This window comes from Adiantum capillus-veneris, chromosome 1 (genome assembly GCF_014529385.1).
Source record: "Adiantum capillus-veneris isolate H3 chromosome 1, ASM1452938v2, whole genome shotgun sequence".
Lineage (NCBI taxonomy): Eukaryota > Viridiplantae > Streptophyta > Polypodiopsida > Polypodiales > Pteridaceae > Adiantum > Adiantum capillus-veneris.
Window position 1 is genome coordinate 17,130,499 of NC_140931.1, and position 10,761 is coordinate 17,141,259.

The 10,761-nt window shown below is 41.5% G+C and overlaps 1 pseudogene; it reads right to left on the reverse strand.

Annotated features, from left to right (window-relative positions):
* Positions 1-376: 376 nt before the first annotated feature.
* LOC147464375 (uncharacterized) lies at positions 377-4,858 on the reverse strand (annotated as a pseudogene).
* Between the last annotated feature and the right edge of the window lie 5,903 nt (positions 4,859-10,761).

Sequence of the window (10,761 nt, forward strand, 5' to 3'; positions counted from 1 at the left end):
ACTGCTAGCATCAAGGAGCTCTTCCTGCTTGAGTGACACTCTAAGATCCAAAAGCCTGGGAGGGGGAGGGTCAGCATAGGAGAGAGATTCTTCAAGCTGAAGAATTTCCTTTGTGATCATCATCCTTCTATGTGCCTTAGCTACTTTTTTGTACTTGGTCAAAACCCTCTGTATTTCCTTTACAGCAACCTCCCAAGCCTTGGCAGGAGAGGGATAAAGAGAAAAGGACTCCTTCATAATGTCTTGCACTTTATTTTTAATGCATACTATTTCAAACAGAGAGTGGTCTAAGTGGGGCCATCCAAATTTAAAGTCGTTCTCAGATCTCATTAATTCAAAGAAGACAGGCTTGTGATCAGATAATAGAATGGAAGCATCAGTCTTGCATTGTACTAACCAGTGATCGTGTAAAACATTTGTAGACATGTAAACTCTGTCTAGCCTGGCTGACCTGTAACATTCACCAATCTGCTTGTTGTTCCAAGTAAAGCCAACATCCTCAGATACATCTAGTAAATTAAGGGAGTCAACCAAATTAGTCCAGTGCACTTTTTCATTACCAGAGATTACCTGTCCCAAGGACCTTTATCTGTCAGGAATTTTCTCCACCATGTTAAAGTCACATGTCAATAATCACATTCTTTGATAGAATGTACAATTCTTGCCATTATTGGGATCTTTCTGTCATAGAATTAAGAGCATAGACATTGACTATTGTATAATTAAAAGGATTTGCCAAGGTGATAGATACCGAGATGCCTTTATTGGAGTATTGCACATTTGAAACCAAATTAGCCCATTTGCAAGACAAGTCTATGACAGCTCCTCCTTTGCCCGCAAAATGATTAGGAGTTAGGTCTTCGAGTGAGCTCAATGGAGCAAGCTTTTTTTTTTAAAGACCACCGTCCCTACCTCCCCTTCCTCTTCTCGTCGCCCATGTGCTTCCTCCTCTTCCCTTGCTCCTCCTCCTCAACATCTTCCACCTCCTCTCTCCATCTACTCCTATAACTGTGTTCCGTTCCTCCATCTTGTCCTCCAGCAACCCACCTCCCTTCCACAAGGTTCTCCACTCCCTTCTTCCTGTCTCTTTTCCTATCACTCTATACTCATGCCTCCCCCCCCCCCCCCCACCTCCCCTCACCCTTTGTGTGTGTGTGTCCACCCCCAGTCATCCCTCTCTCCCCCTGTATCCCCCCCCCCTCTCTCTCTCTCTCTCTCTCTCTCTCTCTCTCTCTCTCTCTCTCTCTCTCTCTCTCTCTCTCTCTCTCTTTCTCTCTCCCCCTTTACATGGATAGATTAACCCCTTTCTAATTATACACTAGACGCACCCTCCTTGTCTCTCACACAAACCGAGATCACGTAGCTCATTAGACACGACTTGATTCAATTAGACACTAGGAAGACATGGATATAGCCTATGCATGTGCTTGGCACGAAGATGGATTTCTACAGAGAGCATCTCCTTGAGCTTACAGAGGATGGTTTTGTGATCAGACCTGCCTACATGAACACTCATCTATCCCATGGATTATGATGTGTTATTCAAAAGATATACACATCATCACATCAGTTAGAGATTCCGACTAGAAGATCTAGAGAGTACCATCAGAAGTTAGGGTTGAGAGAGAGAGAGAGAGAGAGAGAGAGAGAGAGATAGCGGGGGGGGGACGCCTACATGAACACTCATCTATCCCATGGATTATGATGTGTTATTGGACAGATGCACACATCATCACATCAATAGAGATTGAGGCTGGCAGATTTAGAGGAGTACCAACAGAGGCTAGGGTTGAGAGAGAGAAAGGTGTGGCAAGGGGTGAGAGAGAGAGAGAGAGAGAGAGAGAGAGAGAGAGAGAGAGATTGGGGGGGGCGGGGGGGGGGAGGGGGGATGCCTTATTTTTTTCCTTCTTTAAAAGAGGGGAAGAGTGGGGGGGAAGGGGGTGCTTTAGGAAAAAAAGAAAAAAATAACCCAAGCCCAAGCAATAGCGATACATCCTATTGATTGGGCTTGGGTTTTCTTTCTTTTTTTCCTAAAGCACCCCCTTCTCCCCCACTTTTCCCCTCTTTTTGAAAAAAGAAGAAGAAGGTATCCCCCCCCCTCCCCTCTCACAACTTCTACCCCCTGCCCCCCCCCCCCCCCCAAATCTCTCTCTCTCTCTCTCTCTCTCTCTCTCTCTCTCTCTCTCTCTCTCTCTCTCACACACACACACACACACACACACACACACACCTCACTTGCTCTCAACCCTAGCCTCTGATGGTACTTCTCTAAATTTGTCAGCCTCAGTCTCTAGCTGATATGATGATGTGCGCATTTGTCCAATAACACATCGTAATCCATGGGATACATGAGTGTTCAATCAGGCGAGTTCGGGCACAAAACCATCCTCTGTAAGCTCAAGGAGATGCTCTTTGTAGAAATCCCTCTTTGTGCCATGCACAACCATAGGCTGTATCCATGTCCTCCTAGTGTCTAACTGAATCAAGTCCTCTCTGATGAGCTAAGTGATTTCAGTCCATGTGAGAGACAAGGAGGGTGTGTCCAGTCACATGGAAAGGGGGTAATCTATCCATGTCAGAGAGAGAGAGAGAGAGAGGCAGGGAAGGGGAGGGCTGATAGAGAGAGAAGGGGTGAGGGGAGAAAGAGAGAGGGGGGGGGGGGGGGGGGGGGGGGGGGGTAGGGGCTCACACACACACACACACACACACAAGGAGGAGAAGGTTCTTGGCTGCTACACTGAAGGGAGGGGCGACAATGGGCTATGGTTGTAGGATTAGGGGCGGCACATATGGTGGTAGTAAGTTAGCACCACTAACCACCAGTGGTGGGCTAAGTTGGTGGTGGCAATGGGTGCTAAGGGGCGGCAATGGGAGATGGTGGTGGTGGGATGAAAAAAAAAAAGCTTGCTCCAAAGCTCGCTCTGTTGAGCTCGCTCCATAACCGAGCCCAATGTTTAATGGCATACCATTGAAAACCAGAGCCTATTTTGTTCAGGTTGTACTCTAATTCTTTAATTTAAAGTTTGACCTCCTTAAGACAAATGTAGTCAGGATGCAGTGACAGATCCTGCATCCGTTTTTTGATAACCATAGCTCTTGCAGGGTCTGATAACCATTTACAATTGAAGGAAAAACCAAAAGATTGGGAAAAATCATTTCTTACTGCTTTTGTTAGGTTTGACCATAGAGACAGAAGCCCTATTGGGATCATTGGACTTCTCCACCTTTCTCTTGCTTTTGATTATCTCCAAATTGGGAAGAGACTCTTCCTCAGCTTGAGTCATGACAATGTACACTAAAGAAGTTGGGGAGTTTGCCAAGGAAGTCTTTGATATAATGTCTTTGGCATCCAGCTCTTTAGCAAACTGTAACTTTTCCATTGTAGCTTCCTTATTAATTAATTGAGTACTCTGGATAAATTCATCAGTTTCATTGTCTGATTCAAAGAGTCCTCTTGCATTGTCATTAGGGATGACATGAGGGTTGGGGGCCTTTGGGTGAACTAATCTCACCATTTTCCTCCTCTGCAAGCTTTCCTTCTCCATCAGCTTAGAGTGTTCTTGGGCAGAATAAGGATCAAAAACCTCTTCCAAAAGCACATCAAACTAGTTAGAGTTAGTAGAATTAGCCCGTCTACTCCTTTGCATCTTGATATTGTTTCTCCTATTTATTGGTTAAAAGTACTTTTGAGGAGTGGGTTTGTGTTCCTTAGTTGATTGAGTTTGTACTTTGACTTGAGCAAGTCCTTTTATAAGATGACCCTATTGGAAACAGTGGAAGCAAGAGTTAGGGAGATTTCCATACAGAACTCTTTGTTCATGCAGTAGGTTGCCTTCACAATCTCTAATAGGAAAAATCAACTTAGGAGCTTTGCATAGGTCAACTTCTATGAGAAATTGAGGATCCCACTTGGGGTTAATTCCCCCTCTGCTTTTTGTCCAAGGACCTTGCCCACATAAGCCCCAGTTTTTCTTAACCAGGGGTAGTACTCGGCTAGCAGATCAGGGAATTCCACCCACACTGGCGCTTTTGTGGGCTTATCCCCTCTAGGGTTAAATCCCTTATAGCACTTAAAAAAGATAATTGGAGTATTACGGATGATACATTGGCCTTCAATTATGACGTGCAAAGCACTGTTAGCATCCTCAAAGAAAAAAAAAATAGTTATTGGGTAGATACTGTATTTGCAGGGAAAAGACATTCTATTTTCCCAATTGACTGCAACCCATCTTTTGAGCACTTTGAGGGAAGGTCTTGGACCATGGAAAAGACCTATCACTACCCTGTCCACCAGTTGATTATGCCAAGAGTCCAGCTCTTACTTGCTAATGGTGACACACTCCTCATCTTCACTTACAGGTTCAGAGTTAGCTTCTATTTGATTAACTGGAGCAGATTGATGTTGTTCTGCGCCTGAGACAACAGGAGAAGGGGCATTTGTGGGGGAAGAGGACATGCCAATTTTATCAGCTTCCATAGTTCTAGGGAATGAGGGGGATTGTATTCCAGTAGGATTATTCACCTTCTAATCATTGTTAAGCACAAAAAAAGGCATAAATCCCATAACTTTCTCAAATGGACGAAAGAGCAGATTTTCAAACCTTTTTGTGTGACCTCTGATGGCATCAGCATAGGATAAATGCGGATCTTGGTTGATGTTCAATAAGAAATGCTGAGGGTGTAGAGAATTTCCCCTCATAAAAGGGCGGACACCTTCTTCTGGAGAGTTCCTTGAATGAGAAGGTAACGACTAAGTGAGAATTGGGCATGTCTGTTGGCCTCCATGGACAGCAATAGGGCTTATCTGAGCCTCAATAAAATTGATGTTTCCCTGAGCGTTAGGTCTTGAGTCTTCCATTGTCGCAAAATTAATCATGGAGGAAAGCACAGGCATCCCACTAACTAGGGCTTCATGCAAAGACATGGCGACCTCTCCCCCGGGGGGTTCTAGAGTTTACTCAGAAGGAGAGAGTTGGGTAGAGAAAGGGAAAAGTGAGAGGGTGTCTTAAAAGAGGGAGGGCCAAGAAATCATCACCTCGTAGGCAGTACGGACATGCAACATAGGTTCCCCCTATCACTCTTCCTGGATCCCACCTTATTTTTCCTAGGAAGGATGCAAGGAGTTTACAATCTACCTCTGTTCACCCTGTAGAGAGAGTACATATGGAAAATATCATAACCATGTCCCCTGGGGCAGTCACTTATCAAAAGATCCCTATATCACGTGCGTTCAAGAGGTAATTAATAATCCCAATATACATACTATACTTACACTATTAGCCTATTTAAAAACCCCCACCCCCCTCTAATGTATACATAAAAGTATACATTTTGATCTTTTAATATTCCTCTCCGGTTAACTCACGTGATATCATACACATTCTAAAAAGTGACCGCCTCGGGCCATGTCCCTTGCCTTGAGCTTGCCATTATGGAAGCAACTTTCTAAGAGAAAATTAGTTCTACCAATAAACACATGCATTTGCTTTGTAAGGTTGTTTGGAGAGATGGTTATCCTTACTAGAATGAAGACATTTTTTCTTCATAGGTGACACCCTTGGTTGATGTGGAGCCCTTGTTCTTTTTTCCAAGCTTCTCACATCTCCCTACATGGAATGAGTCACATTTTGAGGAGAGTATGGTCATTGCTTGGATTTTTACTCCTTTGTAAATGGCTTTATAAATAATATGGCCTTCTAAGTACCACTTTTCCCTTGTTATTTACAGCAGTCTTAACGTAGACAAGGTTCTAAGCCGACTACACTCTTCCTTTATAAGTATCATGTGCTTGTGCAGTTCTTTTATGAACTCCATAGCATTTACAAACAAATCGTACGAATTCATTTACAAACAAATTGTTAGCAGCAAGCTAACGCTGACACCATTTTTCGGAGTTCTCCTTGTAAAAACAATTATTATTTTGATAAATCAGGAATATTATAACTCCTGTTTTCTTGATAAACCTTGGAATTAATGAGCCGGGGCTACAAGCTTCCAAATTGTATCAGCCATTCAATTTTCAGCTTTGGTAGAACTCCAGATTATTACTTTTGACCACCCAAAAACCTTGGCTAAGGTATAAAAGCCAATTTTTGTAAGTTTTTTACAAGTTTTTGGATAAGAAATACATAGTGTGAGCTAACGACGCTCACTTCTCTTCTTCTCGCGCTTCCTACTCCCTCCCCGGTTGTCACATTCGAATGTGTTTGTTGCATTGCAACCGCAAGTAAGAGCTCTACGCATTGACGTAAGCCATTCACAGTATTTCGTAGCTTTTGGCATCGTCGACCCGCGGCCTAATTTCATCATAACTAGGAATTTACACTTTTAAAATGAAAACTAAGCATAGGCTGGGTATTGGGGCATCATTGCTAAGCATTTAGATGCATTCTGGGTCGAAAACGACCAGGTCAAAAATCCACTGCTGTTAATAATCGTGATTTTGGAACATGACCTAAAGTGGGGTTTGAGGCTATAGGCATATGTGCTTAGGTCTTGTAAACTTGTCCTAGAAGTTTCGTTACGTTTGGATGTCATTTGATGCTGTAACGGATGTGATTTGCTTGTCGATGAGCGATTGTCTTTTGGTGATTCCAGTCACTTGAGTGTAGCTTGAGTTAGATGCGAGTTGTTGATTTTTTTCCAAGAGATTGACAACCTCTTGTAGCCTCTATGCACTAGTCGAGTCAGCTTCGTCCCATGATTTGACAAATTAATCGTGGTTCTCGCTAATACTGCAATAAGATAGGATGGTGAGGTTAGACATGCGTCCCACATTTGGCACCGCTGCCGGGGATCGAAGAGACCTAAACTAGGAAAAACACGAGCGTCTTGTGTAATTGTCCTTTAACTTCCTCTAGGTTTGCCTAGAGTTCAAAACTCTCTTTTAGAGACAGCATAGCTTAAGATTGTCGTCTTTTGTTGTGTAGAGGTAGCTTGAAAGTAATCGTACTTGTTGAGTACCTTTAGGACTGTAGGATTGTAGATTTAGATTAGGATTTGGAGAATGATTGGTAGACAAAACAAGTCTTAAGATCAAGACTCTGAAAAACATAAAAAAACACAAGAAAACGAGTGTTTGTGGACACTTTTCACAACCCCATTGCATGAGAAACTAGGAGTAGGGTAAGTAGGATCCGAGGTGGATTTCATAGCATTGCTCTCTCTGAAAGAATCAAGTGTGAGTGGTTATGTAAAGTTGTTGAATTTCAGGTCTACAGCTAGAAATAGCATGAAAAGACTCAAATTCACTCAATCCAACTGGGGAGTAAGTTTAAGAGTTGTCCGAACCAGTGGGTAAGCTCAAGGACACTTCGAGGTAAAAATTTCAAGAAAGTTGAACAAAACTCAGATTATTTACTTTTTCTTGACTTTTTAGGCCAAACTAAGTTTTGACTTGATTCATAAGCTTAAAACACATCATAAAAGGACTGTCCTTGAGAAAATTTCAAAAAAGTGCTCATTTCAAGCCTCAAGTTAATAATCGAGATTATTGACTTTTTGCTCTAAATAAGCCAAGACTCATATCATTGATTCATTGTATGTGTACAAACAACTTTTGTAAAGGCCCAAAAGATTTGGATCACTAAACTAGCAAAAAAATGGGTGAAAACTAAATTTTGTACTGACTTTATGAATCTTGAGTGTGAATTGAGGAAAAATTTTATCCAAACTTGTTGAAAATTGATTCATAGATTATATTGAGGTGATAAACATGTGTATATGCTCAGTTGACCAAAAACTTGAAAATTTTTGACAAAAGTAAATAATCGCGATTATTTACATCTACCCTGTTTTTGAAATTTTTTGACCAAGTTGGCATACCACTAGCTTTACCATATTGTAATAAGTCCACAAACCAAATTTGGTAAGATTTGGATCACTGGGGTGAAAAATGTGGCAAAAATTTCAAAGTTAGTCTGCAGACAGATAATTGATGACCATTTGACCAAAAGTTGTCTAAACTTGATGAAAATTAGCCAGTGACCTTAACATAAGGTGCTTAATAGATCTGTGTCAAAGTTGGGACAAAAATTTACAAAAAATTATCAAAAGTAAATAATCACGATTATTTACATTTGTTTCAAAACTTGGTGATTTTGCAAATTTGAGTATACCACAAGGTCAAGTACATCAATTGGACCCTACAAATCAATTTTGGTGAAATTTGGACCACAAAAGTGAAACCTAAGCCAAATTCTCGAAATCAGAATCTACGAACACGGAACAGTGGGTAAACTTGATCAAATTTTGTCCAAACTTGTTGAAACTTGCCTAAGGGCTTTAACAAGTTGTATACTTGCCAAACCAATCCAGAAAGTGAAAAAAAGTGACAAAAGTAAATAATCACGATTATTTACTTCTGCTATCCAGAGACTTCAATTTTGACTTTTGGGCTTATATAGTGTTAGACCAGCATAAAATAAGGCCACTGGGAAATTTTGGGTTCAATCGGATCAAAATTAGTACAAATACACTCAGTTTACATATTACAGATTAAACCTTTGTTTTGCTAAGCTGAATCTGAAAGTCAAAATTTCGACTTCCATAGCACGAATTGAAGTGAAATACAGAGACCAATCACTGGAGTTCTCAAGAGCTCTAGTCTCATTGTTTCTGGAGGGACTGCTACAAAGAACTTCATGCTATACTCTATAGTAAAAAGCATACAACCCTAGAGGCGTGTGGGGGCTGATGCTATCGACCTAGGAGACAATTGTGAGATCTTCAATGAAGAGGGTGTCCCTAAGGATAACCAAAGCGAGAAGACTGTATCCACAAAACCAGTACAAGTGGGAACGGCTGCTACGGCACCACTCTCAGCCATAGAAGATATGTTAAAAAGGATGAATGACATTATGAACAATATGCAAAAAGCACCTATGAGAGGTCCAGGACAGGGGATATCCCCACAAGGACAACCAATTAGGCCACAAAAATGGTGTGCAATCGAGGGTAAATGGACCAACCACGAGACCCACGAGTGCTACTTCAGACCAAAGTATGATGGGAATGTTCAGTACGTGTCCATGAGGCCACAAGGACAACCCATGTACAAATATCAGCCTAAGATGGCTCAAGTTCAAAGACCACCAATCGGTATGAAGAGACCTCAACCTGTGTTGGGATAACAACCTCCGTATCCAGGACATAATGCGGTGCCTGTAAAGTACATGCAGTTAGAAGCAGTCATAGATGAACAGGCATTAGTTCCTGTTACACCCTATGCAGATCCTAGTCCATCTACAATAATGGTAAAGGGAGAATGGTATAGTCCACACCCACCACCAATGGAGGAAACCATGACTTATGCTCCACCAGAGCTCGCACCAATGTATTATGTAGCTAATCAAGGTGTCAGACCTCCTATGGGAAGACCCATGATGAAGCCCAGAACAGGAAACTATCATAACTGCGGTGCTGATGACCATTGGAAGAACGAATGTCCAGAGCCTAATAAAAACCTCAAACCAATTGAAGCCTATTGCATACAATATTGCAAAAAGGGAGGACACTTTCCGGAAGATTGTCCTAAGAATCCTTTGAACATGGGAAAAACTGTAGTCAACGTAGTCCAAGTGATGCATAGTAGCTCATCAGAGAGCGAACCAATTGTTCCAATCAAGGTAATCACTAGATCCCAGGCAAAGAAAAAGAAATTTTCCTATCGGGTTATGCCGTTTGGGTTAACTAATGCTCCAGCCACATTTCCGAGATTGATGAGCCATGCTTTCAAAGAGTATCTTTGGAAATTCTTGGAAGTATACATGGATGATTTATGTGTACATTCATCAATCTAAGCTGATCATTTTGAACACCTCAAAAAGGTATTCGAGAAATGTAGACTTTACAGGATTTGCTTAAACCCGGAAAAGTGCACATTCATGGGAAGACAAGGGAAAATCCTTGGACACATAGTGTCTAAAAATGGCATAGCTACCGATATTGAAAAGATTCATGTCATTGCTGATTTTCCTAGACCAACAACATTCAAAGGGGTACAAGCCTTCATGGGACATTGTGGATATTACCGAAGATTCATCTACATGTATGCTATTATTGCAAAACCCATGTATAGCTTGATTACGCACTTTGAATGGACCGAGGCATGTGAAGAATCCTTCATGAATCTTAAACAAGCTCTCACCTCAGCTCCATATTGAAAGCACCCGATTGGGATAAGGTATTCCACATACACGTAGCTTTGTTATTGGTTGTATACTAGCCCAACCAGGAGATGGAAAAATTGACTTTCCTATTTCTTATGCAAGTTGACGACTGAATATGGCGAAAACGAATTACACCACCACTGAAAGAGAAGGACTAGGAATGATCTATGTTGTTAAAAAGTATAGACATTACCTATTGGCCAACAAGTTTGTGTTCTTTCTAGACCACCAAGCTTTGTTATATTTGGTCAGCAAGCCATGAAGCACAGGAAGAATAGTGAGATGGTTCATCATTCTTCTCGAATTTGATTTCACTGTGGTTGTAAAAAAAGGCACTACACATCAAAGAGAAGATCATTTGTCCATGATTGTTTTAGGGGAATCACCTAAAGGGGTAGATGATGATCTACCAGATGCCTATTTGTTCTCCATGGAAATGATACCTAGATGGTCTGAAAAAATTGTGTCATTGATGACAATAGCTCAAGTGGATTCACCACTTCCTATCACAGTTGATCTAATCGAGCAATTGGCTATGTATCAATTACTAGCTGGGAGGCTATATAAAAGAAATCGAGACGGAATATTGCTT